The 21,150-nt window shown below is 38.5% G+C and overlaps 1 non-coding gene across 1 annotated transcript; it reads right to left on the bottom strand.

Annotated features, from left to right (window-relative positions):
* Nucleotides 1–809: 809 nt before the first annotated feature.
* Nucleotides 810–913, bottom strand: LOC126936731 (small nucleolar RNA U13). Its single transcript, XR_007719548.1, has one exon. It is a non-coding gene; the product is annotated as a small nucleolar RNA U13 (small nucleolar RNA).
* Between the last annotated feature and the right edge of the window lie 20,237 nt (nucleotides 914–21,150).

Below are 21,150 nucleotides of genomic sequence, written 5' to 3'. Positions count from 1 at the left end.
GAGAAGAGACTAACTTTTCAGATCTTTCAGTTAGCAAGAGTGCAAAAGATTTTTGTGTAATGCAGTATCATTTTCCAACACACAAAGTATCCATTTTCTTCCTCTTTTTTTTTTTTTTTTTTTCTGAGACAGTCTTAACTCTCGCCCAGGCTGGAGCGCAGTGGCACGATCTCGGGTCACTGCAACCTCTGCCTCCCAGGTTCAAGTGATTCTCCTGCTTCAGCCTCCTGTGTAGCTGGAGGCCTGCACCACCACACTCAGCTAATGTTTGTATTTTTAGTGGAGACGGGGTTTGGCCATGTTGGCCAGGCTGGTGTCTCAGACTCCTGACCTGAAGTGATACACTCACCTAGCCCTCCCAAAGTGCTGGAATTACAGGCATGAGCCACTGTGCCTGGCCTTCTTCATGTTTTAATTTGTGTTTCCTGACTACTTGTGAACTAGTATTTTATTTGCAATAATTAAATATAGTGGCTGAGGAATATTTTCTAAGATAAAACAATTTATATTATTCAAGTGTGTGTATATGAAGGTTATACATAACATGTATGAAGTATGATACCATTTCTTTACATTGGCCACTGAATGGGCATTGAATGTGATCATTAAAAATGGTTTTATTGTTATTAAAATATTTAAATAGATGCAAATAGATTTTTAAAACATTTTTGTTTAATTACTTTGATTTAAAATTTTGACATTTTCAGAGCAGATGATGAATCTGAAAAAGAAGTTGATATTTAATGATTATAACTTGTTTTCCTCTTCAGAAATTTTAGGGAGATTCTTCTTTTGTTTCTTTTTTTTCACGTCAAACGGGTAATGTGACAACAGTGTAACAAGGTTCAAGGGTGGCATATCTCACACATGTGCATGAACACTCAATCATTACACTCATGAACTACAAAAGGATCAGGAGAGATTATTTTGAATATTTTAGAAAAATACCTTTCAAACATTAAATAATGGGAATTTCCAGTTTTTGAATTTACTTTACATTTTTTGATGGAAGATATATTTGAACACTTTGAATACAGTCACTTTGGGTTTTTTTAATCTTTTAGGACTTTGAGAATGAGTACAAGTTAAGGTCAAGATAGAAACAGAAAATACAAAACTGAAATTCAGAGAAGAAATAACTAGGAAGAAAACTTGTCAAGATAGCAAAAAGAGAACATACTTATTTTTTTTTCTAAAAGTTTGACAGTTTGATACCTGACTTTGAAATATTTAGACACATGATGTATAGGCTGCTATGTATCATCTGGTCCCACTATTACAAATGTTAGGGGTGGGCCTTTCAGACATAGTCCATGCACAGTTACCACAGCAAGATCTTTTTTGCCTAACTTGTATTTTAGCAATTATAAAATAATATAATTAAATTAGTAGCCTCACAATTGGAGAAAGTCATGAAGTGATAGCAAAAAATTCAGCACATTTCTGAAGTATGAATAACTCAAAGAGGATTATATGATAGACTTGGGTGTTTTAAAGTACTGTATGGTTTTCTTGGTAGAAAAACATCCATGTTGAAATAAAGAATGGTTTCTAAGATAAAATGATCTTCAAGGAGGAAAACCATGTTAAGAAGTGATTCTATTAATTTGGTCAATCAATAAATGAGTAATGATACTCATGTAATGTGTCCCCAGCAGATAACAATGTTGAAGGTCTAAAGCAAGTAAAAGATGTGGTCCTGGCTGCAGGAATTTTACAATCTAATTGATTTAATTGAAGAGATAAGCAATGCATACTTGAAACAATTAGAGATTAGATACTAAAAGAATGAACTGTGAAGTCCAACAAGTTTTACTGAGGATCAAAGCAGAGAAACATTGGTGTGAACTTGAGTCACCTTGCAGGGAGAGATTCTTAGAGGGCTCTCTAAGAAGGAAATGAAACCCAAAATAATAATCTCTGGAATGGATTTAGGAAGGGTCTTATTGGTTCAAGGAAACCACATGAACTATAAACCGTATTTTAAAACAAACAAAATGTCATTCCTCTGTCTCCCCCATAGTAATGCTGTAAATTTTCCTAATACTATCTAGTCTTATATTTTATTTTTCCTTTCTTTTTTTTTTTTTTTTTTTTTTGACTTGGAGTTTCGCTCTGTCACCCAGGCTGGAGTACAGTGGCACAATCTTGGCTCACTGCAATCTCTGCCTCCCAGGTTCATGCCATTCTCCTGCCTCAGTCTCCCAAGTAACTGGAACTATAGGCACCCGCCACCATGCCCAGCTAATTTTTTGTATTTTTTTTTAGTAGAGATGGGGTTTCACCGTGTTCGCCAGGATGGTCTCGATCTCCTAACCTCCTGATCTGCCCACCTCGGCCTCCCAAAGTGCTGGTGTGAGCCACCGCTCCCAGCCTCTTTCTTTTTTTCGTAGAGATGGGGTCTCACTATGTTGCCTAGGCTGGTCTCAAACTTCTGGGCTCTAACAATCCTCCTGCCTCAGTCTCCCAAAGTACTGGGATTACAGGCATGAGCCACTATGCCTGGCCTCTATATATATATTATATGTATATACACACACACACACATATGTATACTTGTGTGTATGTGTGTGTGTGTGTATATATGTATATACAGTTTGTTTTAAAGACACGGTCTCACTCCCAGGCTGGAGTGCAGTGGCACGATCATGGCTTATTGCAACTTCAAATGCCGGCACTCAAGTGATCCTCTCTCCCTCACCCTTCCTAGTAGCAAGGACTACAGGCACACACCACCATACCCAGCTAATTATTTCAATTTAATTTTTGTAGAGACAGGGTCTTGCTATGTTGCTTGGGCTGGTCTCGAACTCCTAGGCTTATGAGATCCTTCTGCCTTGGCTTCCCAAAGTGCTGCGATTACAGGCATGAGGCCCTGCGCCTGGCCCAGATACGTATTTGTAAAAGCTCCATATTTGTTACCTATTATCCCAAGACTTAGTGACTTAAAACAATAGCATCTCAGTGGGCACTGTGACATGTGCCGGTAGTCCCTGCTACTTGGGAGGCTGAGGCAGGAGTATGTCTTGAGCCCAGGAATTCCAGGCTGTAGTGTACTGATCGTGCACTTTTGAATAGTCACTGCACTCCCAGCCTGGGCAACATAGGGAGACTCTGTCTCTAAAAAAATAAACGAAAAACAGTATCTCACATAGTTTCCATAGGCCAGGAATTTGGAAAGAGCTTAGCTGGTTGGTTCTGGCTCAGCGTGCCTCATGGGGTTGTAATCAAGATGTTGGTCAGGGCTTCTGGAGGCTTTACTCTGGTGTGGGAAGATCTGCTTCCAAGATGGCTCATTCACAGGCTGGCAAGTTAGTGCAGGCTGCTGGCGGGAGGTCTGAGTTCTTCGCCACGTCGACCTTTCCCTTGGACTGTTTGAGTGTTCTCATAACTTGGTGGCTGATTCCTGCCAGAGTGAGTAAGCCAGGAAAGAGCAAAGTGGAAGCTGCAATATTGTTTATGACCTTACCCTCAGATGTCAAACATCCTCAATTCCTCAATATTCTATTGGTTGCACAGGTATTCCTGTTCATCATGGGCAGGGGCTATACAAGGACTTGAATACCAAGAGGTAAAGGTCACTTAGATCCATTTTGGATGCTGACTAGTACAAGTCCCCAAATTTTTTCTTTCTTTCTTTCTCTTTCTCTCTTTCTTTCTTTTCTTTCTTTCTTGCTTTCCTTCTTTCTTTCTCTCATTCTTTCTTTCTTTCTTGTTGTTTTTTCCTCAGAGTCTCACTTTGTCACCCAGGCTAGAGTGCAGTGGTGTGATCTTGGCTCTCTGCAACCTCTACCTCCCGGATTCAAGCGATTTTCCTGCCTCAGCCTCCCCAGTAGCTGGGATTACAGACACCCACCACCACGTTTGGCTAATTTTTGTGTTTTTTTAGTAGAGACAGGGTTTTGTCATGTTGGCCAGGCTGCTCTTGAACTCCTGACCTTAGGTGATCCGCCTGCCTCAGCCTCCGAAAGTGCTGGGATTACAGGCATGAACCACCGCACTTGATCAAAATTTGCTATTTTTGTGGTTAAAAAATGTAGCTAATATTAGCAATTTCATGTTTTCAACCTATTATTTATAAAGGTGCTACCATGAGCTAAGACACTTGTGATAAATTTTTAAGAAGGTATAAATATAAAAATACTTTTCTTTCTAAACATTAATCAGAATTTCAAATGAACGAGAATAAACTATTTGTTCTTCAAGCATTGTAGTTATTTGAAATGTTACTATATCATTGATATTCTCATAAAGTTTTTGATGCATGAGCCAAAGGATGTGCGGCAGAAGTTCTGAGAGGGCAACAAATCAGTGTGACTTGATGAAAGCGGTTTAACATCCCTGGGATCAATTTTCCTCATCTGTACGTGACGGAATGGGTTAGATGGCATGTAAGTAGTCTTTCTGTGCTAAAAATTTTTAACATGTCTTTTTTTTTTTTTTTTTGAGACAGAGTCTTGCTCTGTCACCCAGGCTAGAATGCTGTGGCATGACCGCGGCTCACTGCAACCTCCTCCTCCCAGGTTCAAGCGATTCTTTTGCCTCAGCCTCCTGAGTAGCTGGGATTACAGGTGTGTACCACTAAACCTGGCTAATTTTTGTATTGTTAGTAGAGATAAGGTTTCACCCTGTTGGCCAGGCTGGTCTTGAACTCCTGACCTCAACTGATCTACCTGCCTTGGTTTCCCAAAGTGCTGGGATTACAGGCATGAAACACAGCACCCGGCCTTAACATGTCTTCATATACTGTGTATGAGCCACTACCAGTTCCTTTCTTAAACTCATCACAAGAATTGCATATTTAAGTGCTAGAAAAATGACTGTAACTAAAGATGCTCATTTATTAACATATAATATTAATAGTTAAACTCAAGGTCTCTTCAGCTTTTTAAAGTAGTCTAGAGAGCCTTTCTTCCAGCTTTTTTCTCTCGAAAGCATAGACTGCCCTTCAGTAAATCAATTTACTTAATTTGACTTGCTATATTTGACATTTTTTTGGGTTCACATATTTTTCTTGTGCCAAGTACTGCATTTTCCATTTCCCACAGAACCAGGACAAACTGTACATCCCCTGCTGTGTCCAGGGTAGATCTGGCTAAATGTCAACTATGTTAATTGGTATAGAGAAAACAGCAGCCCTATTTTTATCTGATTAAAAATCCCCACAAACATTCTCTTCTAAACTAAAGCTATGTCAGTACAAAGTGATTTAATTATAACATAAAGTTGGGCAGATGTGTCCCTCCAGCCTTTATTCTACTGTAGCATGCAGAAATGTTGCTGTTTCCTGGAATCCTCAAGCATCTAAAATTTTAATCCTACTTCTGGAGGTTTAGAATTCAGTACTTCAAACTTTCTCTAGTTTGCCAACTGGAATAAAATATATTTGCTTTAAAGTGATATGTTTAAACAAAAGATTTGAATTAATCTATAGAACCTTATTTAAAAGATAGTTGGAAATACTTTATTCCACTGTTAAAAAGTCTACGTCTTAAAAATTGCCCCAGGATGAGCAGATTATGTAATATAATTGCTTTAGTTAAACGAGGTGTGGGAGGTGTGGGTGTAAAAGAGTAAAAGGTAATGAACTTTGATAAATTTATATGAGCTATAACAAGGTACCAGGGAAAACTTAATTTTATCAGAGAGTGACTATATATCTTCAGTGCTCATTCAAAATTGTATGCTGCCCTTTAATGTTGGAATTACCCAGGACTGTCTTTAGCTCATTCCCAGGTTAACTTCATACATTGCATGATTTCACCAACTGCTTACACACTCACAGTGTTTGGGTCTGATCTCCAGCTTACTGAAAGCCACATCAATATCCTTTGGCATACTGGACAGTTCCATTTGGGTATCTCAGGAACAACTCTAAATCAGTATGTCTAGGACTTTCAGTTTTTATTCTGGCATGTAAGTAGCTTAAAAGTCACCCCTCGCCAGGCATACTGGCTCACACCTATAATCCCAGCACTCTGGGAGGCTGAGGTGGGTGGAGGGTCAGAAGTCCAAGACCAGCCTAGCCAACATGGTCAAACCTTGTCTCTACTAAAAATACAAAAATTAGCCAGGTGTGGTGGCACACGCCTATAATCCCAGCTACTTGGAAGGCTGAGGCAGGAGAATCTCTTGAGCCCAGGAGGAGGAGGTTGCAGTGAGCCGAGGTCATGCCACTGCACTCCAGCCTGGGCAACAGAGTGAGACTCCGTCTCAAAAAAAAACAAAAACAAAACAAAAAACCGTCACCACTCCATCCTAACAAGAAATAAAAAAGCTGACCAAACAGAAAAATCTACAACATTTCTTAGATCTGTCAAAAAAAAACGAGGTCACAGGTCACAGGGCAGACTGCTGCCCCAAAATTGAAGACAGGCAGGCAGATACAGGGAGCCAGTGCCAGGGTAGGAAAACCTAACCTATAATTAACAAATTGCTGGAGGTTCAGTGTGGACAAGTCTTCGAGTTATAAACTCCAGGGGGACCTTGTCCTAGGAGGCCCTAACACTTTTGTGAGTTTTACCTCCTGAAGCTCTACCAGGTACACACAGTCAACACTGGAGAAAAATCCCTCATGCTTCTTGCAGGGGAAGAGAAAAAGGAACCATTTTTAAATATGATAGAGCACTTCTTTCTTAACAAGGTCTACCATCATGGGAAACTGTTTTATCTGAGTGGATTTTTTTTCCAACACCAGCAACCAATTCTCCAATTCTCTGGATACCAGTTGGATGCCAACAAATTCCATTCAATTCTGACACTAACTACCTGGAGTTAGCTTCAGGCGCCATAGGGTTAAGGGCTCAATCTCTCAAGACCTCCTCCATTTAAAATGCCTATCAGAAGTCCCTGGGCACTCATACATCTGACTGATTGGCTATAAATATGGGGTTCTTTCTGGGAGGCAGAGGTTGCAGTGAGCTGAGATCGCGCCACTGCACTTCAGCCTGGGTGACAGAGCAAAACTCCATCTCAAAATAAATAAAATAAAAGAATAAATAAATATGGGGTTCCCATGAGCCCCTCCTCAGGTTCAGTAATTGGCTAGAATGGCTCACAGTACTCAGGAAGGCACTTTACTTATATTTACTGGTTTAATATAAAGGACACAAGTGAACAACCAGATAAAGAAATGCACAGGGCAAGGTCTAGAATGGTCCGGAGCTCAGAAACTTCAGTTCCTGTGGAATTAGAATGCACCACCCTTCCAATACATGGATGTATTCGCCAATTCAGAAGCTCTCTGAATTTCATTGTTCAAGAGTTTTGATAGAGCTCAATCTCCAGGTCCCCATTCCCTCCCCAGAGGTTGATGAGTGGGGCTGAAAATTCTCACCCTCTAATCACTTGTTCTTTCTAGAGACCAGTTCTATCCTGAGGCCATCTAAGGGCCCCGCCCTAAGCCACCTTATTTGTATAAATATAGACATGGTGGAGAGGGGCTTGTTATGAATAACAAAGGCACTCCTATCATTCCAAGGGAAATTCCAAAGGTTTTAGGAGTTCTGTGCCAGAAGACAGGAACAGACCAAATATATTTTTGTATTATACACAAGATTATTGTATTTTATATGATACCACAAGAGCCTAATCTACTGGGGGACTAAACTCTCAGTGCCTAACCTATCTGGAGGACTGGAAGTACACATGCTCAGAAAATACTGGAATCAAATCATTGGACTATAGAATGCTTTTCATCCCCCCAAACCTTACCACTTTACCCAAACCTTATCACTAAAGGCCTGTTTACCGGGATTTCTTTCACCTAGTTATTATGTCCAGATTCCAACAAAATAGTACTATACAAAGCACACTAAAAGGCAAAAAACAAGTTTGAAGAAACTTAAGCATCAGAACCAGTTTCAGATACGGCATGGATTATGGGATTATCAGACTGAGAATTAAAACAAATATGATTAATATGTTAAGGACTCTAATGTAAAAAGTAGACAACATTTAAGAACAGATGGAAAAATATAAGCAGAGAGATGGAAATTCTAAGAAAAAGTCAGAAAGAAAGGCTAGAGATCAAGAACACTAACAGAAATAAAGAATGCCGTTGATGAACTCCTTAGTAGACTGGACTGGGCTGAGGGAAGAATCTCTGAGCTTGAGGACGTGACAAGGAAACTTCCAAAAATGAAAGAAAAAGAGAAAAAAAATTCCCGGAGAAAAGAAACCCACAACAGAATATCCAAGAACTGTAAGACAACTACAAAAAGTGGAATTTACAGGTTGGAAATATCAGAAGGAGAAGAAAAAGAGAGAGGAACTAAAGCAATATTTGAAGCAATAATTTCCCCAAATTAATGTCAGACACCAAACCACAGACCCAAGAAGCTCAGAGAACACTAAGCAAAATAAATGCCCACCAAAACTATACTAAGCATATTTATTCAAACTTCAGAAAATCAAAAATAAAGAAAAAATCTTGAAAGAAGCTAGAGGGTAAAAACACCTTACCTATAATTACATCTGACTTCACCTCAGAAACCATACAAACAAGAATGAAGTGGAGCAAAATATTTAAAGTGTTGAAAGGAAAAAAACCAGCAACCTAGAATTCTGTACCCTGCAAAATTATCCTTCAAAAGTAAAGAAGAGCTGGGCATGGTGGCTCATGCCTGTAATCCCAGCACTTTGGGAGGCCAAGGCAGGCAGATCAGTTGAAGTCAGGAACTTGAGACCAGCCTGGCCAACATGGTAAAACCCCACCTCTACTAAAAATACAAAAAAATTAGCCGGGCATGGTGGTGTGTGCCTGTGGTCCCAGCTACTCAGGAGGCTGAGGCAGGAGAATCACTTGAACCTGGGAGGTAGAGGCTGCAGTGAGCCAAGATCATGCTCCTGCACTCCAGCCTGGGTGACAGAACAAGACTCTATCTGAAAAAAAAAAAAAAAAAAAGTGAAGAATAAAGACTTTCTCAGACAAACAAAAATGAAAGGAATTTGCTGCCAGTAGACTTGCCCTGCAAGAAATTCTAAAAGAAATTCTTTCAAGAGAAGGAAAATGATATAGGTAAGAAACTTGCAACTATATAAAGGAAGAGCTTTGGGAATTTTATTTTTCTTATTCCTAATTTTTCTAATGTAACATTTTGTTCAAAATATTAATAGTAACAATGTATTTGACTATATATGTATATTACATATACATGCTTATGTATACCTATGGATAAGTGAAATAAATGACAGCAGTAATATCAGTGATAGGAGGGAGGAATTAGGAATACTTTGTTATTATAAGGTACTTGTGCTACCTGTGAAGTGGTATAGTGTTATCTGAAAGTAGACTTGAATTAGTTGTAAATGTATATAGCAAACCAGTTTGTAAGTGCAATCACTTACAAAAGTAAAAGCAAAACAAGTATAATCAATCAATATGCTAAGAAAGGACAGAAAACAGAATCACATAAAACACTCAATTAAAACCACAAAGGCAGAAAACATGTGGAAGACAAAAATAGGAACAAAGAATAAGGGCAATAAATGGAACACGAAAACAAATATGGTAGATATTAACCCAACTATATTAATAATTACTGTAAACATCAGTGGCCTAAGCACACCTTGTCAGACTAGGCTCAGTGGCTCACACCTTTAATATCAGCACTTTGGGAGGCTGAGGCCAGCAGATTGCTTGAGGCCAGGAGTTAGAGACCAGCCTGGCCAACATGGAGAAAACCAGTTTTTACTAAAAACACAAAAATTAGCGGGGCCATGGTGGTGCATGCCTGAGTAATCCCAGCTACTCAGGAAGCCAAGGGAGGAGAATCGCTTGAACCTGGGAGGCAGAGATTGCAGTGAGCCATGATTGCACCACTGCACTCTGGCCTGGACAACAGAGTGAGACTGTCTCAAAGAAACAAACAAGCAAGCAAAAAATAAGCACACCTTGTCAGAGTGGATCAAAAACCAAGCTCCAACTATATGCTGTCTACAAAAAACCTACTTTAAATATAAAGAAATATACATATTAAAAATGAAGTGATATAGAAAAATATACTATGCTAACACTAATCAAAATATAGGAGTAGCTATTATTCATTTCAGACAGGGCAGAATTCAGAGCAAGGAAATTATCAGGGATAAAGAGGAGCATTACATAATGATTTATCCCCTTTAGGGGTCAATACTCCAAGAAGACATAACAATACTTAACTTATATGTGCCTAACAGTAGAGCATCAAAATATGTGAGGCAAAAATGGATACGGCTACAAAGAGAAATACATGAATCCACTATTGTAGTTAGAGACTGTAATACTCCTCTATTAGGAATAACCAGATCCAGCAGGGAGAAAATCAGCAAGGATATAGTTGAACTCAAAACTATCACTCAACTAGATATAACTGACATCTACAGACCATTTTATCCAACAAAAACAGATTATATATCCTTCTCAAGCTCATGTAAAGTATTTGTCAAGAAAGACCATATTCTGGGCCATAAAATACACCTTAAAAAATTTAAAAGAATAAAAATTTTCCAATATCTGCTCTCAGGCCAAATGGAACTAAACTAGAAATCAGCGATAGAAGGTGGGAAGATCCCAAATAGTTGGATATTAAACAAAACGCTTCTAAATAACACGAGTCAAAAAAAAAAAAAAAAAAAAAAAAACTCAAGAGAAATTTTAAAAATATTTTAAACTGCATGAAAATGAAAATATAATTTATCAAAATTTGTGGGATACAGCAAAAGGAGTACTTTGAGGTAAATTTATAGCACTGGATGCATATGCTACAAAAGAAGAAAGATCTAAAAATCAATAACCTAAGCCACCACCTTAGGGAATGACAAAAATAAGAGCAAATTAAGTCTAATGTGAGCAGAAGAAAATAATAATTAGAGCAAAAATCAATGAAATGGAAAACAGGAAATTAATAGAGAGAAATTTAAAAAATGAAAAGCTGATTATTTGAAAAGATCAATAAAATCAATAAACCTCTAACCAGGCTAAGAAAAAAACAGGAGAAGACACAAGTTAGTAATATCAGAGATGAAAGAAGGGACATTAAAAGGAAGGAACATTATGAACAACTCTATGCTCACAAATGTGATAACTTAGATGAAATGGAGTAACTTAAGAATTGTGAGGCTGGGAGTGGTGGCTCACACCTATAATTCCAGCACTTTGGAAGGCCGAGGCAGGTGAATCACGGGGTCAGGAGTTCGAGACCAGTCTGGCCAACATGGCAAAACCCCATCTCCACTAAAAATACAAAAATTAGCCAGGCATGGTGGCGAATGCCTGTAATCCTAGCTACTTGGGAGGCTGAGGCAGGAGAATCGCTTGAACCCGGGAGGCAGAGGTTGCAGTGAGCTGAGATCGCGCCACTGCACTCCAGCCTGGGCGACAGAGTGTGACTCTGTCTCAAAAAAAAAGAAAAAGAATTGTGAAAGACATAGTCTACAAAAACTTATACAGGAAAAAAACAGACCATCCGAATAGGCCTAGATGTATTTACAAAATGATACCAATAATTAATAACCTTCTGAAACACAAAGAACATGGCCAAGATGGGTTCACTGGTGAATTCTAACACATACTTAAGGGAAAAAAATAGATCAATTCTCTACAATCTCCTTCAGAAGATAAAAGCAGAGAATACTTCCTAACTCATTCCATGAGGCCAGCAGAATTCTAATACCAAAATCAGACGAACCTCATGAGAAAATGTTAGACCAGCATCTCTCATGATATAGATGCAAAAATCCTCAAAAAATTAGTAAATTGAATCAAAGTATGTATAAAAAATTATAAAACATGACCAAGTGGGACTTATTCCAGGTATTCATGGATGGTTCAGCATTCAAATATCAATCAGTGTAACCTACCACATCAACAGGTTAAAGAAGAAAGCTCACATTATCATATAAACAGATATAGAAAAGTACTTGACAAAACCAAACACCATTCATGATAAAAACTCTCAGGAAACTAGGAATAGAAGGAAACTTCCTTAGCTTGATAAAGAACATCTACAACAACCCTACGGCTAACTTCATACGTAACACTGAGAAACTTGAAGCTTTCCCACTAAGATCATGAACAAGTCAAGGATGTCCTCTCACTGCTGCTTTTCAATATTGTACTAGAAGTCCTAGCTAAGGCATTAAAATAAAAAAAAGAAAAGGTATACAGATTGGGAAGGAAGAAATTAAACTGGCTTTGTTTACAGATGACATGATCATCTATGCAGAAAATCCAAAAGAATCAACCAAACCAACTCCTGGAACTAATAAGCTATTATAATAAGGTTGTAGGATACAATGTTAATATACAAAAATCAACCACTTGCCTATATATTAGCAAAAAACAAGTAGAATTTGAAGTTGAAAACACATTACTGTTTACATTAGCACATCCCCAAAATAAAATAGGTATAGATTTAACAAAATATGTACAAGGTCTATATGAGGAAGACTACAAATAAATTACATAACTGAAAAAACAGAGGAGTATTCTATGTTTACGGATAGGAAGACTCAATGTCATCAAGATGCTAGTTCTTCCCAATGCAATCCCAATCAAAATCCTAGCATGTTCTTTGTGGATACTGACAAACTAACTGTGAAGTTTATACGGAGAGGCAAAAGACCCAGAACAGCCAACTCACTGTTGAAGGAGAAGAACAGAAGAAGAAGACTGACACTACCTGATTTCAAGACTTACTATAAAGCTACAGTAATCAAGACAGCATGGTATTGGTAAAAGAATAGACAAAGAGATTAATGGAACAAAATAGCCCAGAAATAGGCCCACATAAACATAGTCAACTGATCTTTGACAAAAGAGCAAAGGCAATTCAATGGAGAAAAGATAGTTTTTTCAATAAGTTTTGTTGGAACAACTAGACATCTACATGCAAGAAAAAAAAAAGAATCTAGACACAGTCCTTATATCTTTCACAAAAATTAAGTCAAAATGGATCATATTCTAGAATCAGCATTAAGGATTTTAAAAATGGATCATAGACCTTGTCTTTAATCCATTTAGGATGCTCTAATAAATTACCATAGAGTGGGTAGCTTATTTATAACAGAAATTTATTTCTTGCAGTTCTGGAGAGTAGTAAATCAAAGATCAAGACACCGGCAGATTTGATGTCTAGTGAAGGTCCACTTCTTAATTCACAGATCACTGTTTTTTCACTGTGCCTTCACATGGCAGGAGGAAGGAATTTCTCTGGGCCTTTTTTAAGGGTACTAATCCAATTTTATAAGGGCACTAATCCACAGTAACCTAATGATCTCTCACAGGCTCCACCTCCTAATACCATCATTTTGGGGGTTAGGATTTTGGGGAGTGGATACGAACATTCATACCACAGCAAACCTAAATGTAAAACACAAAACTATAAAAGTCCCACACGATAACAAAGGCGAAAACCTAAATGACCTTGGGTATGGCAGTGACTTTTTAGATTCAACCCTATGCATGATTCATGAAATAATTGATAGCTAGACTTCATTAAAATTGAAAAACTTGGCCTGGCATGGTGGCTCATGTCTGTAATTTCAGTATTTTGGGAGTCCAAGGCAGGAGGATTGCTTGGGGCCACGAGTTTGAGACCAGTCTGGGCAACATAGTGAAACCCCATCTCTACAAAAAATAAACAAATTAGCCAGGCATGGTGGCACATGCCTGCAGTCCCAGCTACTAGGGAGGCTAAGGCAGGAGAATCACTTGAGCCCAGGAGATCAAGGCTGCAGTGACCCCTGATTGTGCCACTGCACTCCAGCCTGGGTGACAGAGTGAGACCCCGTCTTACAAAAAAGAGAAAAGAAAAGAAAAAAAAATTGAAAAACTTCTACTATGTGAAAGACAATGTAAAATTGAATAAGATAAACAATAGACTGGGAGTAAATATTTGCAAAATAAACATCTGATAAAGGACTGTTATCCAAAACATACAAAGAATACTTAAAACTCAACAATAAGAAAATGAACAGGCCAATTTAAAAATGAGCAAAATACCTGACCAGACACCTCACCAAAGAAGATACACAGATAGTAAGTAATCAGGTGAAACGATGTTCAACATCATATGTCATTGGGAGATCCAAATTAAAACAACAACGAGATACCACTACAAACCTATTAGAATGACCCAAAATTCAGAACACTGAATACCAAATGCTGAAGAGGATGTGTAGCAACAGAAACTCACATCCATTGCCAGTGGGAATGCAAAATGGTGGAGCCCCTTTGGAAGAGAGTTTGGCAGTTTCTCACAAAACAAACATATTCTTACCATACGATCTAGCAATTGTGCTCTTTAGTATTTACCCAAATGAACTGAAAACTTACGTTCGGCCAGGTGCAGTGGCTCATGCCTATAATCCCAGCACTTTGGGAGTCCATGGCAGGCGGATCACCTGAGGTCAAGAGTTTGAGGCTAGCCTGGCCAACATGGTGAAACCCTGTCTCTACAAAAAAACAAAAATGAGTTGGGCATGATGGCAGGTGCCTGTAATCCCAGCTACTTGGGAGGCTGAGGCAGGAGAATCGCTTGAACCCAGGAGACAGAGGTTGCAGTGAGCCCAGATGGCTCCATTGCACTCCAGCCTGGGCAACTGAACAAGACTCGGTCTCAAAAAAAAAAAAAGGAAAAAAGGAAAAGAAAACTTATGTCCACACAGAAAGATGCACATAGATGTTTATAGCAGCTTTATTAATAATTGCCAAAACTTGGAAGCAACTAAGATGTCCTTCAGTGGGTGAATGGATAAGTAAACTGTGGTACACCTAGATAACAAAATATTATTTAGTACTAAGAAGAAATGAGCTATTTCGCAATTGAGGAAAAGGCATTGAAGAATCTTACTTGCATATTACTAAGTGAAAGAAGCCAATCTTAAAAGGGTGTATACTGTATGATTCCAACTATATGATATTCTGGAAAAGGCAAAACTATGGAGACAGTGAAAAATCAATGATTGCCAGAGGTTGGGGAAGGGAGAGATAAATAGGCAGAGCACAGAGAATTTTTAGGTCAGTAAAACTATTCTGTATGATTCTATAATGGTGGATACATGTTATACATTTGTCAAAGCCCATAGAATGTACAACTCCAAGACTGAACCCTAATGTAAACAATGGACTTTCAGTGACAATGATGTGTCAATGTAGGTTCACTGATCGTAACAAATGTACCATTGTGGCACCTGATGTCCACAGTGGTGAAGATTGTGCATGTGTTGGGACAGGAGCTATGTGGGAACTGTCCGTATTTTCCACTCAATTTTTCTGTGAATTTAAACCTTCTCTAAAAAAAAAAAGTTTATTAATTTAAAAAATCAGTATGTTCAAACTGAATACAACATTCTTTCCCTGCTACCTTTCCAACTTCCCCCTGCTCCAGGATTCTCCTTTTTAGTGAATAGCATCATGATACAACTGGAAACTTAGGAATCAACCTAAAATTTGCATTCTCCTTAATCCATTTCATGCAATCTCTTTGCCAACTCCTATGCATTTTCACCTCTAGAATCAATAGCCTTCTCCTTATTTCTAATGCCACTATCATACTCTATCCACCAGCTAGTTTTATTTTGATCTTGCCCTTGGGATAAGTGTTATAAAGGAGTACAACTATTTTTATGAGCTTTTTGTTTTCTAATCTTCTGTAATCCCACGGTGAATTAGGCCTAATGAAGACCAAAAAATGTAAAATTTAGCTGTCCAAAACTTTCTTGATATCTCATAACAAGGCTGTAATTGAACTAAAAACCAAAACATTATACAGGTAGAGGAAGGAGATGGAATCCTGGTTTCTGGCTCAGGGGATCATTTAAAAGACTAATTGAATTTCAAGTATGAGAGGTTCCACAAAGATCAGTTAGTTCTCGTATCATTTCTGTCCTTAGAATCTTTCAATCTTCTTGCCTTCAGGACAATATCCAGGCTCTTTTTAATTGTGGCATATAAGCTATCTTCCTTCCAACTTCGTCTGTCCTTATTCTCCATTCACACAGTTATTTAGTCCAAAATCCTAAGAGTCATCCTTTCATAGTCTTTACTTGAGCAACTGTACCCAGATTCTACTTTCTACCATTCAATCCACCAGCAAATTCTGTTGATTCTGTATTCAACATATATCTATCTACTTCTTTTGACTTCCATGCCTACCACCCTAATTTAAGTCAGATCACTGCTCTTCTGGTCTACAACAATTCCTTCTTTGCTATTTTTCTTGCTTCTATTCTTATTTTACATTCCATTCTCTACACAGCAACAAGAATGTACTTTGCAAATTGCTGCCAAATCTCCCTGTATTAGTTTCCTCTTGTTGCTGCAACAAAATGACCACAAACATAGTGGTTTAACACAATAGAAATTTATTCTTTTATCTGATTTTAGACTTCTAACCTCCAGAAGTTACCTTTTTTTATATTAGTGTTAAAATAAGTCTAGTGGGACCAAACACAAGATGCGGACAAGAATGATTCCTTCTAGTTTCCAAAGGGAATCTATTCATTGTTTCTTTCAGGTTCTAGGTGTGACTGGCATTCCTTGGATTGAGGCGATATCACTATCTCTACTTCTGTTATTACATAGCCTTTTCCTCCCTCTGATTGCCTGTGTTCTTCTTATAAGTACCCTGTGATTACATTGGTCCCACCCAGATAATCCAGGATAATCTCCCCATCCTAAACTTTATTAAATCTGCAATGCAACATTTCTTTTTTTTTTTTCTTTTTTGAGACGGAGTCTTGCTCTGTCACCGAGGCTGGAGTGCAGTGGCACAATCACGGCTGACTGCAACCTCCACCTCCCGGGTTTAAGAAATTCTTGTGCCTCAGCTTCCTGAGTAGCTGGGATTACAGGCATGCACCACCACGCCCAGTTAATTTTTGTATTTATATTTATTTATTTTTTTGAGACACAGTCTCGTTTTGTCACCCAGCTGGAGTACAGTGGTGCGATGTCAGCTCACTGCAACCTCCACCTCCCAGGTTCAAGTGATTCTCCTGCCTCAGCCTCCCGAGTAGCTAAGATTACAGGTGTGTGCCACCATGCCTGGCTAATTTTTGTATTTTTAGGAGAGATGAGGTTTCACCATGTTGGCCAGGCTGGTCTCAAACTCCTGACCTCAAGTGATCCACCTGCCTCAGCCTTTCGAAGTGCTAGAATTATAGGCGTGAGCCCTGTACCTAGCCAACATTTCTTTACCATGTAAAATATAGCCATAGGTTTCAGGCATTAGGACCTGCCATCTTTGGCAGGGAGGGGACACAATTTAGCCTGCCATCTCCATACAAAAACCATGAGAAAACCTGCTAATTATAAAAATCTGGATTTATTAAAGTTACCAATAAGGAGAAGCATCACCATAACAAAATTTTAGTAATGTCTCAAAAGGGGGAGTTAGGAAAAGGTATTACTTACAGGATTTGAGAGGAGGCTGGTGTTAATCATGGGGGGATTTATGGCTGACATTAGTAGCCAGTGCAGAGATTGGTTTAAATTTGTTAACTAGATGAGCTATAGAACATATGTGTGTGCAGAATTACATTAAATCAGTTCATCTGTGGTTTAACTTGTAAGTCTCTAAGCAAGTTGGCGTTAGAACAATAAGGGCTTCAATTTTGTGTTTGTGTTGCATGTCATGGAATGGTACAGTTGATTCATTTTGCAAATCATTATAGTTTTTGCTTCATTTCTCAGTCTCCTTTCTTTCAGCCAATCTTCAACCCAAGCTGGAAGAAATACCATTATTACCTGGAACATGATCAGTCCAGATCTGCATTGCTATTTAATAAGTTGCAATGGTATATTGAGTTTTTCATGGTAGTTTTTTTGACCTCTTTATGAAACCTTCTCATTCCTTTTGTTGAATGATCATCTGTAAATTATCTAGTTTAACAATGGATGTGCAGCGGCATCTAAGACTCTGATGATCATTTATCTAGTAACTGCAATGCAGACAGACACTAAGACAAAAATGATTATAGAGTTCACAAGGCATTTCAAAGCCATAGTCCCAGGTTTTCAAAAGTGGACAATGAAAGCATGTGCCATAATCCATTTAGGTCTTCCTTATATAATCAAGTGTCTTTTCCCCTTTAATTTGGGTAGGGTTTGTTCAACCTTACTGCTGTATGAAGAATTGGTCCCGTATTTGTTGTCGAATGCCTTAGGAATACCATGAGTAAAGGACAAAGGTGTTCATTAACAATCAAGGACCTTACTCCAGAAGAGGGGGAATAAAATAGCCAAGAGGATAAAGATGCAAAGCCAAAAGGATAAACATATAAAGAACATGGCAATTTATGCCCCTGGGAAACCCTCACTGATTGCTCCAAGCAGAATTCAGGGTTCCTTTTCTCTGTTCTTTTAATACTGTATGCAACACCTCTATCATAGTACTTAACATACTGTGTTGGCATTTTGTCTAAGTCATCTCTGTATCCTGAGAATGTAGCAAAGTGCTTTGCTCATAGCAAATCCTGGGTAAATGTTGATTAATCCTATTTATGGAGTGACAACTGTGTGTCAAGCATTTTACTAGTTTTTTTGTATACATTATGTTAATCCTAACAGGAAATCTGCAAGATATTTACTATTATCCCTGTGTTATGTATTAGAAAGTGAGTAACTTGCCCAGAGTTTTGAACCTAAGTTCAAGATCTAATGTGTCTGACTCCAAATCCAGTATATCTCCCATTACTTGAAATGAATTAAGAAATATCCTTCATTTTTGATACCTATTGGTCAAAATTCAATATCCCAATATTAACATTAGCATTAAGCTTCTGATTTCATTTTAGTTCAATGTTGCATGTTCTAACACATTTTTACTTGATTCATCCTCTTAGGTTACAGAGAAAAATGGCCCCCAGGTATGTTAACATCTCATGTGTACTAATTTTGTTCTACTTCATAGAGAGGTTGTGTGTGTGTGTGTGTGTGTGTGTGCATGTGTGTTTGAGACAGGGGCTCACTCTGTTGCCCAAGCTGGAGTATAGTGGCCCAATCTTAGCTCACTATAACCTCAAGCTCCTGGGCCCAAGCTATCCTCCTGCCTCAGTCTCCCAAGTAGCTGGTATTATAGCTGCACACCACCACACTTGGCTAAGTTTTTAAAATTTTGGTAGATAAGGAGTCTCGCTATGTTGCCTAGGCTGGTCTCTAACTCTTGGACTCAAGTGATCCTACCACTGAGGCCTCCCAAAGTGCCAGAATTACAGTTGAGGCACTGCACCATGCCTAATTAGAGTTTTTTTTATGATGATTCAGGGTCAAGGTTTGGCTAATTTTCCCTTTCAAGGGACGGATTGTATTTAACAACCAGTCTAGACATCATCTCTGAATAACTAAAAAAGTCCAAATATAATGTTACTTTGAAATTTTTAAAGTAATATATCTGAAAGAAAGGAAAGTGTGGCAGGAATGTGTTAAAGATAGTAAGAGAGCCTCATACCTGTTAGAGAAGCTGGAGATTACCCTGATTATTGTTTTTGTAGCCATGCTAGATGTAGCAGTTTGTAAAGGGCCATATGGAATTTTTATGAAAATTTTAGAAGTACATGAAATAGTTCCACGAGGAACACAAGCAGTGAGAGCCCAGCTGTAAAGTTAGGTAGACCTGAGCTCTAATCCTACTTCCCCAACCTAACAGCTGAGCAAGCTTAAGCAAGTTACTTACTTTTCCTAAGTTTTAATTTCTTTATCAGTAAAATGGAGAGAAAAGAAGTGTATTAGGTAGGGTAGCTGATTACTGTAACAAACAGCATCAAAAATCTCAGGGGATTTATTTATTTAGAGACAGAGTTTTGCTCTTTCGCCCAAGCTGGAGTGAAGCGGCACAATCTTGGCTCAATGCAACCTCTGCCTCCGAGGGTTCAAACAATTCTCCTGCCTCAGCCTCCTGAGTAGCTGAGATTATAGGCGCATGCCACCATGCTCGGCTAATTTTTGTATTTTTAGTAGACACAGGGTTTCGCCATGTTGGTCAGGCTGGTCTCTAACTCCTGACCTCAGGTGATCCACTGCCTCAGCCTCCCAAAGTGCTGGGATTACAGGCATGAGCCACTGCGCTCAGCAGCATAATTTATGTTTCTGGTCATGCAGTTCTCACGGGCAGCATTCCTCCAAGGATTCATCTGTGACCCCAGGCTTCTTACATTTTGTGGTATTGACCTCCTCTAGATTCTCTGAAGTCTTCATTCAGCCTGTAAGAAGGGAAAGAAAGAGAATATGGAGCATGTGTAGGAGGTTTTTGAGGCCTTATGGGTCAAGACTTAAATGGCTTTCATTATTTCTGTCCACATTCTCTGGGACAGAAGTCAGTCACAAGATCCCAACTAATTGCAAAGGAGGCTGGGAAATGTGGTCTAACTCTGTGCTCAAGGGGGAAAGGACACAGTTTGCTGTCTCTGCCACTTAAGGTCATGAGGTTTTAGGGTGTAACTGAGATAATGTATGTAACGTGCTTAGAACAGGGTAAGTAATCAACAAAGTCACATATTATTATTGTTGTCACAAATACATATACTGGGAGTCTGAATAAGTTTCCTGTAGTTGGAAGTGGAATACAGTCATACATCACATAACAATGGGGAAAAGTGCTGAGAAACGTGTCATTAGACAATTTTGTTGGTTTGCGAACATCACAGAGTGTACTTACAGAAGCCTAGATGGTATAGCCTACTACACACGAAGATTATATATTATAGCCTGTTGCTCCTAGCCTACAAACCTGTACCACACATTACTGTACTAAATAAGCAACTGTAACAAAATGGTATTTGTGTAGCTAAACATAAATCTAAACATAGAACAGATACAGCAAAAACAGGGTATTATAATTTATAGGACCACCCCTGTATCTGTGGTGATTGTTGACTGAAATGTCATGCGGCACATGACTTTATTTGTTTAGAGGTTCTAGCAAGGGAACTTAGCTACAAAGAAAAGTCCTTACCTTTGTAAGGTTATGTGAAGTTATGATCTCTAACTGACTGGCAGCATCAGGAAGTGTAAACACAGAAAGGTGAGGAAGGAAGGGTTTGCCATGTGTTTATATCAGTTTAGTTAGCTTAATATCAAAAGATTATAATTTAGATAATAAAGTATAATAATAAAAGTAAAAATTCTGGTCAATTTTCTCTTCCATATGCCTTTGCCACTTTCTTAAG

The sequence above is a fragment of the Macaca thibetana genome, chromosome 14 (genome assembly GCF_024542745.1).
Source record: "Macaca thibetana thibetana isolate TM-01 chromosome 14, ASM2454274v1, whole genome shotgun sequence".
Classification (NCBI taxonomy): domain Eukaryota; kingdom Metazoa; phylum Chordata; class Mammalia; order Primates; family Cercopithecidae; genus Macaca; species Macaca thibetana.
The sequence above is the reverse complement of the archived record's forward strand: the minus strand, read 5'-3'. Positions and strand labels throughout refer to the sequence as shown.